This window comes from Periplaneta americana, chromosome 5 (genome assembly GCF_040183065.1).
Source record: "Periplaneta americana isolate PAMFEO1 chromosome 5, P.americana_PAMFEO1_priV1, whole genome shotgun sequence".
Taxonomy (NCBI): Eukaryota; Metazoa; Arthropoda; class Insecta; order Blattodea; family Blattidae; genus Periplaneta; species Periplaneta americana.
In genome coordinates, this window is record NC_091121.1 from 130,588,544 (window position 1) to 130,607,472 (window position 18,929).

The following is an 18,929-nucleotide window of genomic DNA, read 5'->3' on the forward strand; positions in this document are numbered from 1 at the left end:
GGTCATAGTGCCCCCCTTCAGTAAATTTATTTCAATTCAAGATATACTCATAATAATTATATTACCAACAAAATCAATGCTTAAAAATACACCACAGCCTGCCTTTCACATATCAATTTTGTTTTAACAATGAATAAGTTTAATATGTTTCTTTGCATCGAGTCTGATGTGCTTCATCAGATCAACTTTGATGGCATCATCAAAGCCTCTCTGAGAAGAAAATGCGAAGGAAATATTTATAATTCACAAGTAAGATGCATGTATTTTGAGTCCAGTAATTTGTTTTCTGAATTGTGACATTTCATTTGAAACTACACTCAGGGACAAAAAAAACCGGACACTTCTATATTTGCTTGTATTTTGTTGCCAATTATTTCAAAATGAAACAAAACCCATTTAAACAAAATAATGTTCCATTTAGCACCTTATACGACAACATTTGAATAAAATAAAAATCTCTGATGAGAAAATTTACAAAAAATTACAAAGGGCGTATAACTATGGCATCGTTTGGTCTAACTGTTTTTTCATTTTATGGTGCCTTAAACATTAAAAACTCTTTTTAGTAACGGGTATTACCCCCTCTGGCTTGAATAACTGCATCCATACGTCTTGGCATGCTCTCAATTTGGTTAGCAATGTCTTCTTGAGAAATAAGTTCCCATTCTTCGCCAAGTGCTCGCCTCAACTCTTGTAACGATTCTGGTCTCGGTGTCTATTCTTAACACGCCGTCCAATCATGTCCCACACGTGTTCAATTCGGTTCATGTCTGGACTCCTTGCTGGCCATGGAAGAACATGGATTCCCACTTCTTGGAGATAATCTCCAACCGCATGGGCAATATGCGGCCGTGCATTATCATGCATTAAAACAAAATTATCGCCTACAAATTGGCCAAATGGCACAACATGATCAGCCAAACATTCATTTATATACCTATCAGCTGTTAGTCTTCCATTTTCAACAAAAACCAACTCTGTACGAGCATCCGTACACACTCCTGCCCAAACCATCACTCCACCACCTCCATACGGCACATTTTCGGAAATGCAACACTGTGAAAATCGTTCTCCCCTCCTTCTCCAAACTCTTTCACGTCCATCAGGTGAGCACAGATTGAAACGGGACTCATCGGTGAACAGAACACAGCTCCACTGTCCATTTCTCCAAACCCTGTGATTATTTGCAAAACGCAGTCGTTCAAATCGATGCATCCTGAGAAGTCTGGGACCAGTTGCAGGTCTACTTGATATCAGTCCACTTGCTTTCAACCTCTTCTAACTGTTTTGGCCGAAATTGGGCGTCCATGCATGTTAACAAATTGTTGGGCTACACTAGTAGCTGGCAGGTTGCGCTCCCTAAGAACTCTCAACACCATATACCTGTCTTCATTTGGATTTGTAGCTCTTGGACGACCCTAACCTGGTCTTCTGGGATATTCTAGGGTCTCTCTATACCGTTTTATGGCATCATGGGTTGTGCTTCTAGCCATATTCATAACATTTGCAATGTAACGTACACTGCGTCCATCATCGTAAAGAGCTACAGCTCGAGCCACATCTTCAGGTCGCATCTTGTTTTAAGACAAATGTTACAACCCCACTTAAACTCACAAAATGTAAAAATAAAGAAATAACGAATGATAACGATAATGAAGCACAAAATGTTTGAGACAAAATTGTTATAGCTGAGACTCCGAAAGCAAAATTGGAATATTTGGTTGTAATGCCTTGTTTATAAAACAAAAAACAATCAACAATGTATACACGTGTCCATAACAACAGATGGCTATCATAATATTGTATGAGAATATAATATTTTGCAAAATACCAGCAAATATTAAAGTGTCCGGTTTTTTTTGTCCCTGAGTGTAATTTAAATTAAACATGGCCTGTATAATAGCTGCTTATGAATTGTTTGTGGGAGTTGGGGTGGCAAATTTTAGTACTTCCAAGGCAGGGGCGTATTTAGGCCTAGGCAGACTAGGTAGCTGCCTAGGGCGGCAGATTTGAGGGGGCGATTTTTAAGCTATTACTGTTAATTTTTTTATGTTCTTTAAATGTTATTCATAACTCTTTAAAAAAGTACATTAACTTAAACGCACAATGAAAAGGATATGAATAACATTGGCAACAATCAATTCAAATTTAATCAACGGTCTGCCAACGGAAAAAAAGGACAGTTTTTCAATAATAGTGTCACAATGCGATCATAGCACTTTTTCAATGTTATGCCCTCTCACCGTGAGTCTCACGTGATAAAATTAAAGAACTTACTGATATTATATTATACGATCGCAATCATAAGCTTTGTGATGAGAGACGCCGCTAACTCTGTCATAAGAGTAGCCAGTATGAACACTCAATAATGCCCATTCAGACTTACATTCAAAGAAAATACCGCCAGCCATTGTATCAGCCGAACGCTTGGCAGTTCAGTTTAATTTGAAACAGTAAAGAATGCAGTTGTTTTTAGATGATTCATATTTTAATATTCATTATAATGAGTGACAGTCGGAAAAAACTAAGTGGTTCTCAATACCGGAAACACCTCTGATTGAGGTTCTGGCTGATATGTAAATCTATTATCAGACAGTACATCTCACTTGACGATATGTGTCAGAGGAAGAACTGCATCTGAAATCTGATTAGTGAAATATGTAGCTAATCACCGATGTATGCAATGGAAGGGGAAAGAAACTGGTCTCCCTACCCATTTTCTCCTGGCCTAGTTGCCTTATGAGTGATACCTTGGTGTCACTTGTGGGGTCCAGACTTGTCTTAGGACAGTTGACCAAACAACAATACCGGAAACTCGCGAAAAAGACAAGGCAATGAAAAGAGAGGAAATTGTGGGGAAAGTGCAAAAATAGATGTGCTATTTAAAAAACAAACACAACAAACTTGTTCCAGTTCGAGTCCAGATACATGAGAGTGTAATAATTTGGCGAACAGTACCGAAAATAGTGGAATGTGTATTTTATCTGAGTCAGGCGTTTCCGATATTAGAAACAGTAATAATGACACGGAATCAATTATTTTAGTTGACCCAAATGACGCTTATAGGGCGAAATAAGGGATGGAAATATTTTTCTGTCTAGAGGCGCCAAGTAGCTAGATTCTCCCCTGTTCCTAGGGGTGGCACTATACCTAAATCCGGCCTGAGTATATAAGCTAGTTAGTTTCAAGAGTTGTCTAGAAAACGGAGAATTCTTCACTCACATGAAATGAGGAAGTAAAGTGTGACGCTGATCGCATTTAAGACCTGTATTTCCAGCTCGTGTGCAAAGCGTTGCATCGAATTCTACTTCTTCCTTACCTGTAACAAAAGAAAAACCAACATGTAAAGCTAGCACTTATGAGAATTACGTCATGTTATTCAGTACTCGACATTCAATGAACAGGTGTAAGCATTCCAATACTATCCGAACACGATCGAGTGGGTGTGGAAGCCTGCAGCGTCACAGGAATGTCTGAGGCCGGACGACCCAGACTTCATCAACCAAATCCCGCAATCATGTCACGTGCGACCTTCTCTTAACCAAGTGGTCACCAAATTGCGCTCCTCTCTCCATTTAGCACAGGGGTGCACAGCGATATGGTCAGCATCTCGCCCACAGTCTAGTATATACAGTCACGAAGCTCAATACATAGTAAACATGCATCCATAGATAGTTGCTAACCACTAGGATCGCTAATATCGCCTTATTACAGACAATGCGAAATAGTACCGGCACAGTCTATTGTTCCTAACACCCTCACAACTCAAGCTTCGTGATTGTATAAACTAGACTGATTTCGCCTTTGATCAATGGATATCACACGTCAAGAATTCTTGTTTCAACTTGAATCTTCCAATCGTAATACCGGCAGTATTTTTATTTAACGACACCTTCAACTGTCGAGGTTATTCACCGGAAAACTCAACATCGATCGGCGAGAAATAGCCGACAAATTCTACCTTGAGAACTCTATGAAGGACATAATCTTCTACAGCAGCCACGTTTTCGTTTATGTGCGGATATTTACAGTATATAATATCTGCTTCCAATAATGATTCCATCCGAATTGCACCTCACGTTACAGATTGCAATTCAATTTCCTGGAAGGCAAAATTATAGGTAGACAAAAGGTATAAAAAGGGTTAGTTTCTTTGGGTATCATATTTTTCAGCTGTCATCAGTTCATCACTTCATCCATTCTTCGTAATTCACAACCGCACCTATCTTTAACACAAAGAGCACTCTATAACTGCATAAGAAGGGTTCAGAGCCATAGTGAGCCAAGCGCCATTTAGTAAAAACGAAGAAAGTAAGGGTTGAAATTAAATGAATATCATAGTTTAATGAAGACTGACATATCATTTAGTTTTAAAGTGCATACTTTATATTACTTGCTATATGTTTCATTAAATTACGGTAATAATTTAATTTTAACCCTTGTTTTCTCCATTTTTAATAAATGGCGCTTGGCCCATTATGGCTCTGAATCCTTCATATTATGTTATATCGAAAAGAAGCCAAAGACTCATGGTGCAATATTAGTAACAGTAGCAGTAGTAGCAGCAGTACTACCAGTAGCAACAGTATTAGTGGTAGCAATAGAAGTAGTAGCAACAATAATAACTGAATTTCCAAATATTATTTTGCTTTCTTGAAGACATTTTCCACTTCCAATTTCAGTTTTAATATCATACTAAATATTTAATATGACTAACGTATTTTCAAAATTTATCTCACTATTTTAGGACTTGTGAATCTTCTTTTGCTTATATCTTGTGTTGTCTTAGGGTGGTCTATACGACTACGACATGAACCATGATAAGGAGTACGACAATGACCAGGCCATGAAAGGATCATGACAAATACAACAAGGATCGCGATAAGCAGCAAGACAAGGACAACAAGGACCATTATAAAGACAACACCGATCACGATAAAGAGCATGGATTGAGAAATAGACAGATGACGCACATTTGGAATTGAACGGAGGTGTTAACGCTCATAATTGCAGGATATGGGCAGAAGATAATCCGAACACAATTATACAGCAATGATTACATGATGTCAAGGTTACTGTCTGGTGTGGTTTTACGTCACATTTCATAATAGGACCGTATTTCTATGAAGAAATTGAAAATGGACAAACAAAAACAGCGACAGTAACCGGGCAGCGATATTTTCAAATGTTGCAAGATTTTGTAATACCAGTGTTACAGAATCATAAAATCGAAAACATTGTTTTCATGCAAGACGGCGCTTTACCTCACATACACAGTAATGTAAAAACACTATTGCGCAACACATTTGGTGATCATGTAATTAGTAGGCATTTTCCAAATAGTTGGCCTTCTAGGTCACCAGACATAAATCCAGCTGACTACTGATTATGAGATTACCTAAAATAAAAGGTATTTCTTAACAGACCTACTACACGTGGGGAACTGAAACGTCAATATCATTGAAAACATTCCTAAGAATGTCGTTTATAGCATATAAGAAATACTATTTCCTATTGAACAACACGGTGGTGGTCATTTTTTATTTTTTTTCGTGTCTTAATAAAATCCCATTTATTTACGAGAAACTGGTGTTTTTATTTTTGTGGAATCTAATATTATTGCTTCGGAATATGTATGGTAAGACTTTCCTGTGTTAAATTTCAACGTACCTCGCTTACATGTTTCGACCTATTTATGGGTCATCTTCAGAACTGGTCGTTGTTGGTCTTGGCGCCACTTAGATCGAAACATGTAAACGAGGTACGTTGAAATTCAACACAGGAAAGTCTTACCATACATATTCCGAAGTGATACAGTGTTAAAAGTTGTGTAATCAAGATGTATAAAATTATTATATTACATTCTTTTCTTATGGAGAACCAATCTTCTTCTCGCCCCCCTTTTAAGTAATTGTAAAACATTATTTCTGGTTCGCCGAGGAGCTTTGAATAAGGCTGTTAAAATTTGCAGACATTTTCTTGAAAACAAAAGAGAGCCCGCAGTACTGGCCGCGCGGCTTCAAGACGGTTTCGGTGAAACATCTTGTTTGACTCTCTTCGATAACGTCACGCTTGTACATTATTTGGCACTCGTGAAACGTCGGGAGGTCTGCCTCCACTTTAGTCACAGATCGAACCCTGCTCAGATAAATGTTTTCCTACGTTGAACCAGCACACAGAGCAAGTCACAGGGAAAGTAGGGGAGCAGGACAACTTGCTCATCTTAACATTACATGAAGCGGAAAGGAACTAGGCTACTGGGGTCAGCAAGGTAAGCTTATACTCTACGTTTCGCGAAATCGCACTCATATTTCTCTGCTGTGAAGCGCATTGCATACAGACCTACGTATTAATACTGCACAGGGAAGGGAAGTATAGTATGTGCCATGTTAAAAAAAAAAAAAACCTCGCTTAGGCTGCTATTACACTATCAAAGTTTTTTGACAAAGATCTTTTATGAAATATATGCCAGTGTAATGCGTTTTCTTGTATAAAGTTTCTTTGATAAAGATCTTTTATAAAATGTAAGTGCATCTTGTTATCTTTGATAAAAGATTTCTATACCTTGTAATAAATATCGCGGAACGCAAATATAACTATTACTACCACAAAAGTTCTGATATCAGAGTGTGAAAGAAATTTAATGTTGTAAATAAATAATTTGTATAACTTTTCATGTCCTCGCATTGCAGCTCTTTCAGTAAGTTCTGATGGATACCTCTCTTATCACGTTTTGCAATCCACGGTTTAACCCACAGGAGTTTCTTTTTTTGTTTCTTTTTCAGTAAAATGCTTATGTAATAAATTGAACTAATTGTAGCTAAACAAGCATTATACACTGTTATTCATTCATGGTGTTATAAACTTAACGCCTAAATATTAGTTTTAACAAATCATAAACTTAACAGGTAAATATCAGTATCAACAAATCCTCTGAACACGTGTTAACTGTTGTGGAACAAGTGTTAGGTGAGCTTTTGTTCCTAATTTTAGGTTATCTTTGATAAAATATTTTATAAAAGATTTTATGTAGTGTAATATATCCCAAATCCTATTTTTTATCAAAGATCTTTGATAAAAAAAAATTATCATATTCTTCGTCAAAGAACTTTGATAGTGTAATAGCAGCCTTACAATAAACAACTCCAACTTTATTATATACAAGATCACCAGTGTTTGACACCGAGGGTAGAGCAGAAATATGGAAAGCAACCTTCCTTTCACGGAGTTCTCACTTCTTTTTTTATCTTACCTTATCCTTTGCAAAGCGCAGACATGACTAACGTTACGATCATTCATAACATGTGTTACTTCAGCATAGAGGGTGTAAACGATATAAACTGCCAAAAAAAAATAATACTAATTGTAGAGTAAAAGTCTAATGTTGTTTTTCTGGAACTGTCCTGGTTTTCCTAGAAAAGAAATGTATGTGTCTTGTGAATTTAACTTTTTTGGAAAAAACAATAGACAGTCATTATTTAGGCTACTTTGCTCGTTATGTACGCTGAAGGAGTCGATCGTTACTCTGTTGAGTATTGGTATATGATTGTTTTGGTGTTGGGTACAAGGTCGTTAGCAATATTAACATTTACGTTGTCGAAATGTAAACAAATAATTAAACTTACTATCAACTGAAAAACATGGTATTTTACAAATTAAAAATAGAACTGTAAGATATAATTGATATGATATGATATATATTTCTCAATATACTCGGTCCTGCTGACCCTTCACATTTCTGTATTCGGGCCAGCATTTCTTTACTTACACTATTTACAATTTTAACACAGCCGTGATGAGTATCGTAGGGGGTCTCTCTTGAATAAATATCCAGAACTTTCTGTACCAAACGCAATACCAGTGTGCCCAACTATTGAAACAAGGAATCCGTTACGGAACAGCTAAAATGCCATTACACATTCCTCTCGGGTATGGATACTGAATAAATCTCGAGGAATTAGAAATATGTTATGTAGTTACGAGATCACAGAAATGGAAATTGCTCTCGCCCGCTGTTATAATTTACATTGTTGGAGTAATGAAGCTTGGACTTAACATATTAATTTAACTTCTTTTAAATTTGCTGACACATTTTAAAACGTTTATAAAGGATGTTATTTTATGAAAACAAACTTCTTCATGCGATGAGTGTCAGCCATTCCCCTTCCAAATTGATCATGCCATCTTTTATGTTCTTGCAATAACTCGTATGTGCAAAATACAATATTTTTCAGTAGGAAGAAAAAACACATTTATTCATCCTATTGCAGCCGTACATAGGTGACTGTGAATTCTTTTCGAAAAAAGAAATATAATTACATATAGGAGATTTTATTATTTGCTGTATCACTATTTAAGTTATTTAATAGAGCAAAAATCTGAAAATCGATAAATATGTCACATAGGAGTTATTGCAGGAACAACGACGATATGCTCTATCAACTACATCGAACGTTAACTTATAGATATTGTTTTAAAGTTTCATTTCTTTATCATCCCTCGTAATTCCCTCTATAGAGCTCAAGAAGCTCATCTCTGCCCCTTATACACTATAGAGCAGGAGTGCCAAACTGGCGGCCAGCGGGCCGCATGTGGCTCTTTGTGTGTTATTTTGCGGCCCGTTCCTTCCTAGAAAAATATAACCATAATGTAATTTTGTATTTTATCGCGCAAACTCCAGTCGATCTATCGAAATAACCGTGACGATTGTCGATATGCCTGCCATCTATCCGAAACAATACTACTCAAGATAGAAATATTTAAGATTGACTATGCAGGCAGGCGAGACATGTTTTCCGGCATGTTAACTGCATTTAGTTTCTAGATTTAGAAAATTCTAGCGAGTTCAAGTCTGTTCTATTGCCTTATATAAGTAATATTGATTCCCATACTAAGAGACAGTTGTTCTATTCCGGCTTTCATACCGAACGGTACCGTAACTTATAAAGCTACTTAACTAACAATTTAATAAACTCGTTACATTTTGAGTTACATTTAGTTGGATTTACATAATTCTGGAGTGATGTCGCTTTCCATGCCATCCTGAAGAAGGAAGACTTGCTGAAAGGAGAAAATTCCAAGACAGATGGGAGTTCAGTTATTTTTTCACGGGGATGGGTGGGGGGTGTATGTATTATTGTCAAATAGTAAAATGCTAAACGACACGTGACATAAAGGCTCGTCTCCACTATTAAACATTTTACAACATATTAAATGTTAAATTGTTTACTATTAACATTCCAACATGTTGACTGAAAATGTTAATGCTAATTTCATTTAACACTTTGTCCACACTGTTAAACATGTTAAACTTGACTTTCTTTGCGTAGTCCACTATGAACAGTCTATGAGATTTTAATGTAGATATTGTCTTATTTTCAAACCTTGGAAAATGGACTCAGATGATGATTTGACTTCTGTAATTGTCTCTATTGCTTGTTACAAGGCCTTGAAAAGGAAGAAAATGAGAATGTGGGTGCGGCAATATCTCAGTAAAATACACTATGCAGAAGACATTCTAAGCGAGAGTACGAGCTTAAAGTTGAAGATCGATTTGGATTCAAAAACGTGCTGAGAATGTCAGAACACGATTTTAATATAGTGCAGCAAAAATACTTCCTGTTACATCAAAGAAAGACACAATTTAAGAGCAGCCATTGCATCTCAATTTAAAAAATTACAGCGCGATTGATTGACAATCATAGGACCTACGACATGATGGATGTTAAAAAAGTGGGTAGTACCGTATAATTATTCTTTCCGAAGTTTTACGAACGTTAACACACATCACCAAATACGACCATTACTGACGTCAACATAAGATTAACATTTAGCTTACGACGAGAGTGCGAAAACTCTTCTATTGTATTCTCGAGAACAGTTAAATAATAATTTCAGTTCTCTAGAACAGTCGGCCTCTTTTGTTTTGTATCTGTATTCTTTTGTAGACACATCCCACAAACAAGGCCTTTCCATCAATGCATTAATTTTATTCTAACGTATTTTCTTTCGTCCACTCCATTACTTCGAACAACGTACAGCCAACACCAAGGACCAATGATAGTATAAAAATTATCAAGATACGCGCCACAAAATCGGAAGTTAGTTGTTTCTATGGAAACTATACGAACTTTGCCGAACTGTACCGACGCTGCACGAGCAAATGAATTGACTTGACATGTTTTCCATTGCTGCTGGAAAACACGCCAACATGTTAAAAGTGTTAACTTCAACATACTCAGTCAACATATTAAGTCAATTGAGACTTGAAATGTCCATATAAATGTTAAATTCAACATGTTACATTTAAACATGTTGTTGTTGAATGTTTAATAGTGGAGACGAGCCTTAAGGAAACTCTTTCCTGAATTGAAAGTTAAGAGAACGAAAATTGAAAGAAATCAAAAACAAACTGCAAACACAGCAAAGTGTACTTATAAAAAGCGAAAGGGTTCCAAGAAATTTGGTTGTCAAGAAACACAGCGGCTCAAAAAATAACTGAAGTACAGTAGTTGTCGACTTTCGTGAACAACTACAAGAAGTATCTTCATCGTTTCAATGCATTTCAACAGCACTTGACGGAAGTACAGATGCCTCAAACTAGCAAGCTGTCTCGTTCGCGCAGGCGCATAGAGCACTTCCTCCCCTACCACTGTCCGCCTACTACTGTGCACTGTGGACTAGAACGGTACAGCTCAGTTCTAATGAAGTTGAGAAGGCTGCATAGGGAGGGTACATCTTGAATGCATTGTCAAGCGGTCAACTTTTCAGATAATATGACTATAACTGGGTATCGGAGCCTAGGTGGGCCCCCTCCGTTAGCTCTACTACTTCCCCTCTCCAGGCAGCTTCCTAGTTTGAGGCATCTGTAATGACATAGTTGATGTGCACAAACTTCGACAGTAGTTTGAAAGTAAGTGAAAAGTTTTTGAAATTGTTCCCATCCATGGAACTACTACTGCGGAAGACATTTGCAATATTGTGTGGAAATATTTTTTATAGAAATACAAACTTCCTCTCCAATGATGATCGGCAGAGACAAGAATTTGCAGCAACATAGGAAAAAAAGCTGAAAGAAGAGTATTCAGAAAAACAAAACAAAAAAACTGCAAACTTTCCACTATCTTACTGCCTGCCTTATTCATCTACAGTGTCTCTGTTCCAAAGTGCTGAAAATGAACCAATTACTCAAGACAGTGTGTAAAACTGTGAATTTCATTCGATTCAAAGGGTCATACCACCGACAATTTGCTCAACTCCTTCAGGATGTGGACAGTGAATATGGAGGACTATCGTACCAAACGGATGTTCGCTGGTTGTCGCGTCACAGCGTACTAAAGAGATTTTATTTACTTCTGCAAAAAATAATACTGTTCCTGCAAATGAAAGGTGAGGATATGTTTCTTTTTAAGGATCTGTAATGGGTACAAAATCTAGCCTTCCCAGTAGATATAACAACGCACTTAAATGATCTAAACATCAAAGTACAAGGGAGAGACCAACTGATAACTCACATGTTCGAAACACTGGTTAGTAAAAAAAAATTAATCTTATGGAAAAATTATTTAAAAGAAGGTAATCTGGCTTACTTTCCTACATGTGAACTGTTCAAAATTCAAAAGTAAAAATTTATACATCTTGATTACACCACTTTTAACGCTATATCACTTCGGAATATGTATTATATACCTTTCAAGTGTTAAATATTACAGTACCTGGTTAACTAATTTCAGCCTGTTATGGGTCATCCCTTCAGGACTGCCATTTAAAATTTCAAAGTGGGGGTGGCTGGGGGTGGGAAGTGAAATCTAAAATGCAATTAAGCCTTGTTTAAGACTTCCCCCTTGATATCTAAATTTACGGTTTTTTTTTTTTTTTTATTGAATTCAATTTAATTAACTAGTTATTTAGAGAGGGAAGTTTTGAAATGAAAGCCCTGTAAGTAGATACGAGTTTATTTAGAGAGTTTTTCCCCTAGAAGTTTGTTTTATGTTTCAGATGTATGACGTATCTATTATACTTAATCACGGATTTGTTTTGTTATATATTTTGCATATACTACAATATATATTATTTAAAATTATATACGTTAATTATTTATGTTTCGGTCCGCACGCCATAAAAAACATTGTACAGCCCTTATGTTTACCAATGCTCGCAGTACTCCGTAGAAAGACAGTGTTCGTACCTCGTCTTGCACACGGACCACTGCTGTGTCTATTTGTGGAGTTTCACTGCACATTAGTAATTGTTGTTTAGTCAACTGTTCAAAGACAGGTCTGAACCTCAAAAGTGATACCAAGAAGGCACCACTTATGAAGCAACTAGGCCAGGAGATAATGGAGTAGAGTGGCCAGTTCTTTTCCCCCCTCTATTGCATACATCGCAGACTAGTTATATATTACAGTAGCATTAGTAATTATTATAACCACAATCATCAAAATGGGTCTAACAGAAACAGAAGTGACTGACTAGCATTTTTCAGAGTCATCTAAATTTGTCAGCGCTTAGGTATATTATGTTTCTTACCGAAAGATACGATTCACGATTTCCATTTCTCCACTAAAGTTGCACTGTACGGACATATACCACGGGCTGCAGCTACAAGATCTTTTCAAAGTTTGTTTTCTGGCATATTTCCTCCGGTGAAAGAGACTATTACTAACGGATGAAGTTTACACAGGGACATCACTTTATTTTTACCAACATTTTTAACATTAACCTGGCTATACTCGGAAATACTGTTACCCCCTTCCATTACAGGAGTTTGGTGTTACTAGTGCAATATGTAAACAAATCATTTTACTAGCTATAGGAGGAGAGAAAAGTAGTGTATCCATTTATGTTACAGGGAAATACGATATTAGGATTTTCAGTTTGATCATTACTTTTACGGTATTTTATCAAAATACAGTAGAGTAGTAACATTTTTTTTTCAGAAACTCAACTATTCAGGCGGTTCTATTCATTATGGCTACTTTATTCAGCATATTACCGTACTTTCGGTAACTCTAATCTTCACTTCTGCTCAGTTCACACAGATAAAGTTATTCAGATGTGCTACACACCGTACCTGTGCGAAATAAGCAGGGGCGGGCATTTACGGAGATCGCGAAAATCACGATATAGTAGATATACAATAGATTTTTACTAATATTTACCAATTAAATGATTCTGATTAATAATATGCGGATAAAACAATCACGACAAATCGCGAAATAGAGTTCTAATAGCGAAATATGAACACGTTAGCGAATTATTACTATTGCGTCGTTTTATAGCGAATTTCATATTCTGAGTTCTTTTTTCGGACATTTTTTTCATTTGAATTTGTTGCATATTCAAGTAGGCTACATTACATGGTATTCCAGGTGTTCTGATTACATTAGTTAACTCAAAAGACGAAGAATTCAACATTTCACTAATAATCGAAAGTATTAATTTGAGGACTGCAATTTTTTTTTTTTTTTTCCGTTTTTAATGAATGTGTGTTAAATACAGTCTCAATTCAACAAATGTCTATTGGCCATACCGCATCTTTACCACAATCCAATGAACCTTTTATGTTAATTGTTTGGAAAGTAATATTCATACTAAGTTAATACTCCAATTTCAAAATAATTGTATTTTCCAAAATTTCCATTAATATCCAACAAATCAATCTCCAACAATCTCCGCCGACACTAATATTAAAAAAACACAAATTATAAAATTAATCTCCATAAATACCTGCCCCTGGAAATAAGCTCCAATAATATAGGATCTTCCTTCTACAGAAAACGCAACCATATTTCTGAAACATACTATACTCTGTATTGTTTAGTTCATTGCTGGCAGACTTCGAATGCAACAGCGGCCGTAAGTTTGTGTGGCTGACGGGAGTAAGGACATTAGTGAAAGGGGTGGGAGTTAAGTACATTCAGAAACGCAAGTACAATAAAAATGCAAGTAAAAATAAAGTGATGTCACGGTATATTACGATATTCTTTAGTATCCCCACACCTCTTTTTGATCGTATGACGTGACTATCCATGTAAGTAAATGTTTGAAAACATGTTGACTACATGCGCTGAACTCGATAGTCTATGAGTAAAATACCAACAGAGATACAAAAATAACAACTGCGACTGATTTCTAAGTAACAAGTCAAGTGGCACCAGATGCAATTTGGATACATTACCTTATTCACATTGTTTGTATACATCTGAAGTCTGGTTAGTGTAATATGTAGCTAATCGGCGATGTATGCAATAGAGGTGGGAAAGGAACTGGCACCCTACCCAATTATCTCCTGGCTTAGTTGCCTCATAAGTGGTGCCATGTTGATATCACTTGAGATTCAGACCTGTCTTCGGACAGTTGACTGAACAGCAACAACCTTATTCACAGAGAGACATCAGCTGCTAAGTAAGAAGATCCTATGTGATTTCAAAAGTTCTCGACTCTAGTAACTATATACGTAGTTAAGATTGTTAATTTTTGTAGATGCTAATGCACAATGTAAGGTTAGTTTCTTTACTTTGCATTTAGAGGAGTCACCGGAAGAACGAAACAGTAGGATATTAAATTCACGATCCTCTACACTCTGAAAGCGTTTCTTCAGATCTACAGCAGTTTCAAAGGAGAAGGGCGGGACTCGTAATAAAAAGTGATTATAAAGGCAGAGTCATCCAATCTGCATACTGAACGGTATTGGCCGGAAATAGATTAATATAAATTTCTATCCGGTTTCTCTTACTTCATACAATAGTAATACTTATTATTGTAAATAAAATTTTAATTATTACATATTGACTTCCAAAATTATACCGCTAAACACACGCTTAATTACATCATTATACAACGTTCAACCCATGAAATTTTATTATTCTTCTGCATTTTATAGCCTTCTTTGACATTTATTCCGGCAGATTTCAGAGGTATATGCTTTTTAAGCTAGAAGTAACTATTGCGTATAACGCTAAGCTGGCCAACAGCTACCTTTGCCACCGGTCGACGATTAGAATTCTGGCTAGGGCAGAAATGTATAAGAAACAGCGCCCGAACGACCTTCGATTCTTTCGCGTGCTACCTGCTGCAGTACATTTAATTGTTTATAACACTATGTCCTTTTGGCAACCTTTTAATAAGGGAAGTTTGTAGCAAAAAGCTACTTTATATAGCAGTGACAAAAACAAGGTTGAATTAACATAATACAATCGAGATGCAGTAACTCTTTATACTTTTGTTTACACATTTTTAATAAATGCAATACAATTCACAGCAGAAGATGTTACATAGGGTACGTACTTCTATGTAAACGCACTCGCTATAAAAGGGTAGTTTTTCTTGTGCAAACGTAATCAGAGTTTGTACACAAAAAAATAAGTGCCACCTTAAGGCCTGTACAAGGTTTCATAACAATCCGTTACAATGCAGAGAAGTTAATTACTGATAAATGCGCAAGAACGCGCTAACTTTAAAACAAGGATTCAACAGTAAATGATGCTGTATTAAATAGTGAAAGAATTGTTGTAACCGGACGTGACCGACTATGCTAAAACTCTCATTATATTTGGAGAACTTAAAAAAATACATTTTTTTTCAATTGTAATATTTAAATTGTACTGTAAGAAGAAAAATACTTTACAAACCTGAAATTGAAGTTACATTAGTAAGAATGTATTTATCAGAACAAATTCCATGTCTCGCACACAGTAAATCACTAACAATTGGCTCTTTTTCACCTACATAGGCCTAGTAAACCTCTCTGCCAACGACTGTACAGGAGCGAGAAATGTTAGAAAGAACTCAATGTTATACCCTTCTAAAACTATCTTGCCCCTGATAAAACAGTAAAAGCTATTCCTTACAATGTTCTCCAAATGTTAAAGAACATGAACTCATATTCACTTATACCTAACTAAACAAGTCGAAATTTGATTTTTGTTCAATAGATTTGAAAAATTGCACACTGTGCATTGGTCCCTATCCCCAGCAAAATTAATCCAGTCCCTACCATCATATCTCACCTCCCTCATATCTAGTTTAGTATCATCCTCCCATTACGTTTCGGCCTCCCCAAAGGTATTTTTCCCTCCGGCTTCCCAACTAACACTCTAGTTTTTCAGTTGGTTATTTAACGACGCTGAATCAAGTACTAGGTTATTTAGCGTCGATGACATTGGTGATAGTGAGATGGTATTTCGCGAGATGAGACCGAGGTTTCGCCATAGATTACCTGGCATTCACCTTAAGGTTGGGAAAAACCTCGGACAAAACCCAACCAGGTAATCAGCCCAAGCGGGGATCGAACCCGTGCCCGAGCGCAACTTCAGACCGACAGGCAAGCGCCTTAACCGACTGGGCTACGCCGCGCGCCGGTGGCTACTAATACTCTATATGCATTTCTGGGTTCGCCCATACGTGCTAAATGCCCTGCACATCTCAAACGTCTGGATTTAATGTTCCTAATTATGTATTTATTTACACTGCAAGTGGGCATGCACCCGGTGGCAGTGGTATACACAATATAAACAATACACAATACAATTATACAATACACAATACAATTACACATAATAATTACAATTAATAATAATAATACATAAAATAACCTAATTAGTAAGTGAACCTAATTTTACATTACAACCTACATATGTATAGGCCCTACATAAGTTTCACATTGGTACTGATAATAATCTTTCACTATACTGTCATCTCACTCATTGTACTGGCATTATGACACATTTCACTGACACTTTAGAACACATTTCACTGGCACTGTATAACACATTTCATTTGCCTATAAATTATCACTGATCGGAACTATTCACTGCACTGTAAAAACAATACCTTCAATGACTCACCACACTTCACTGATACAACAGTTAAAATAAGACAAATAATTATACCCTTATTCATACTTATAAACAGAACTACATTTAAACTAAACATTTCTAGTCTAAGATCCTCTTACAAGTTATTCAAACCAAAGGAGTAACTCGTCAGGCTAAATAAATACATGCCACCTTAAAAAATAAATGTCACCTTAATTTTAATTTACACTTTATACACAACTTTTAAAGTTATTCTTGAATCTCCTTAAGGAAGGACAGCTCTCAAAGATCGCTGCAGATAGGGCATTCCAATAATTTATAGTTCTATTTAAAAATGAGAATTTACCTACATCCGTTTTCTGTTTCCTACATTTGACTTTAAAATCATGATCGTTCCTACCATATGTCAGGTGAAGAATACAATGCGTGCAGTTCAGCGTTGTGTAACTTTCTCCATTCTCCTATAACTTCATCCCTCTTACAGTGGCCCCAAATATTTTCCTAAGCATCTTATTCTCAAACACTCTTAGCTTCTGTTCATCAAGTGACAGTCCAAGTTTCACAACCATACAGAACAACCGGTAATATAACTGTTTTATAAATTCGATGACAAAAGCTCTCAACCGAATAATAACAGGTATTTTCCATATTTATCCTACATTTAATTTCCTCCAGAGTGTCATCTTATATTTGTTACTGTCGCTCCATTTCGAAGGATAAATTTCCAATTTTTATATTTTTCCATTTCTTATTACGTTCTGGTCACGAGACATAATCGTATAGTTTGTCGGGATTTACTTTCAAAAAAGCTCTTTATTTGTTTCAAGTAAAATTCCCGTGATTTACTTCCAAAAACTTATCTCTTTACTTGCTTCAAGTAAAATTCCCGTGTTTTCCCTAATAGTTTGTGGATTTTCTCCTAAAGTATTCACGTAATCCGCATAAACAAGCAGCTGATGTAACCCGTTCAATTTCAAACCTTGGACAGGAAACAATGAAAGAAAAAAATTAAATGAACAATATTTCATGATTTAAAAGTTTGTTTGGTAGAGGAAAACTGCAGTATCAGTAGGAGCAGTAGTAGTAGTGACGGCTGGATATTTCTTTCAGCTTCTAAACCAAATGGCTAACGATTGGAAGGTCGCAGGTTCAATCCCGTGTAGGAGTGAGAAATTATCTCGTTGCGAAAACTTCCAGAACAATTCAGGGATCCCACCAGCATTCTGTAAAACAGAGTACCGGTTCTTTCCAGGCATTAAAAGGTGGTTGTAGTGTAGTGCCGATCACATCACCTAGTGCAGAGGTCCTGAAAGCATGAAGCCCTACCTCCATACACCATTATTATTATTTTGTTTAATCTATTTTTAATCTTCATTGAGTTCACTTGAAAAAGAATAAGTTCTGACTACCTATTATTCGCTGACTATCTTAAAATTTTTCGAAAAATCAAAAGTAATGTTGACTGTCAATTTCTTCAGGATGACATTAATGGACATTAATTCAATTACCAACTGGTCAGTTGATAACGGGATGATGATTAATGAATCCAAAACTTACGTAATATCATTTTTAAGGAAAACCTCTACACTTAAATATAACTATCATCTAAAAAAAAGTATTAACAGAAAAGATTGTATTAGAGACCTCGGTGTATTAATTGACAATAAATTATATTTTCACAACCACATTTATTATATTTATAACCATGCAATAAGAATGTTAGGAATAATTCGGTCAATTACTTATTCTTTTTCAACACCTGATTCTTTTTTAATATTATACTATACATCAGTGAGATCTAAACTCGAATATGCATCTGTAGTTTGGAACTCTATTACTAGTACTGATTCGGCAAAACTGGAAAATATTCAAATGAAATTTATTTCATTATGTTCGTACAGATTTTTGCCTAATAACTCCGGGTATAACTATGATAAAAAATGCGAGCACTTTAAATGTCGAAGCTTGTATGCTAGACGTCATGATCTCGATTACTTATTCTTATGTAAGGTCCTTAAAGGTGACATTAATTGTCAATCTTTCTTAAACAGTGTCAGTCTTCGTATTCCTATGAATGACATGAGACATCACGAACTCTTCTATATTAGAAAT

The 18,929-nt window shown here is 36.0% G+C and overlaps 1 protein-coding gene and 1 long non-coding RNA gene across 3 annotated transcripts in view; one reads left to right on the plus strand and one right to left on the minus strand.

Moving 5' to 3' along the window:
- LOC138700194 (neurotrimin-like) overlaps window positions 1-18,929 on the minus strand; it is a 712,090-nt gene that overhangs the window by 626,632 nt on the left and 66,529 nt on the right. The window lies entirely within an intron of this gene.
- The window catches only part of LOC138700195 (uncharacterized), an 86,604-nt gene continuing 73,808 nt past the window's right edge, over window positions 6,134-18,929 (plus strand). The window contains exon 1 of the long non-coding RNA XR_011332297.1: window positions 6,134-6,271. This is a non-coding gene — a long non-coding RNA (uncharacterized lncRNA). The remainder of the gene's footprint in view (window positions 6,272-18,929) is intronic.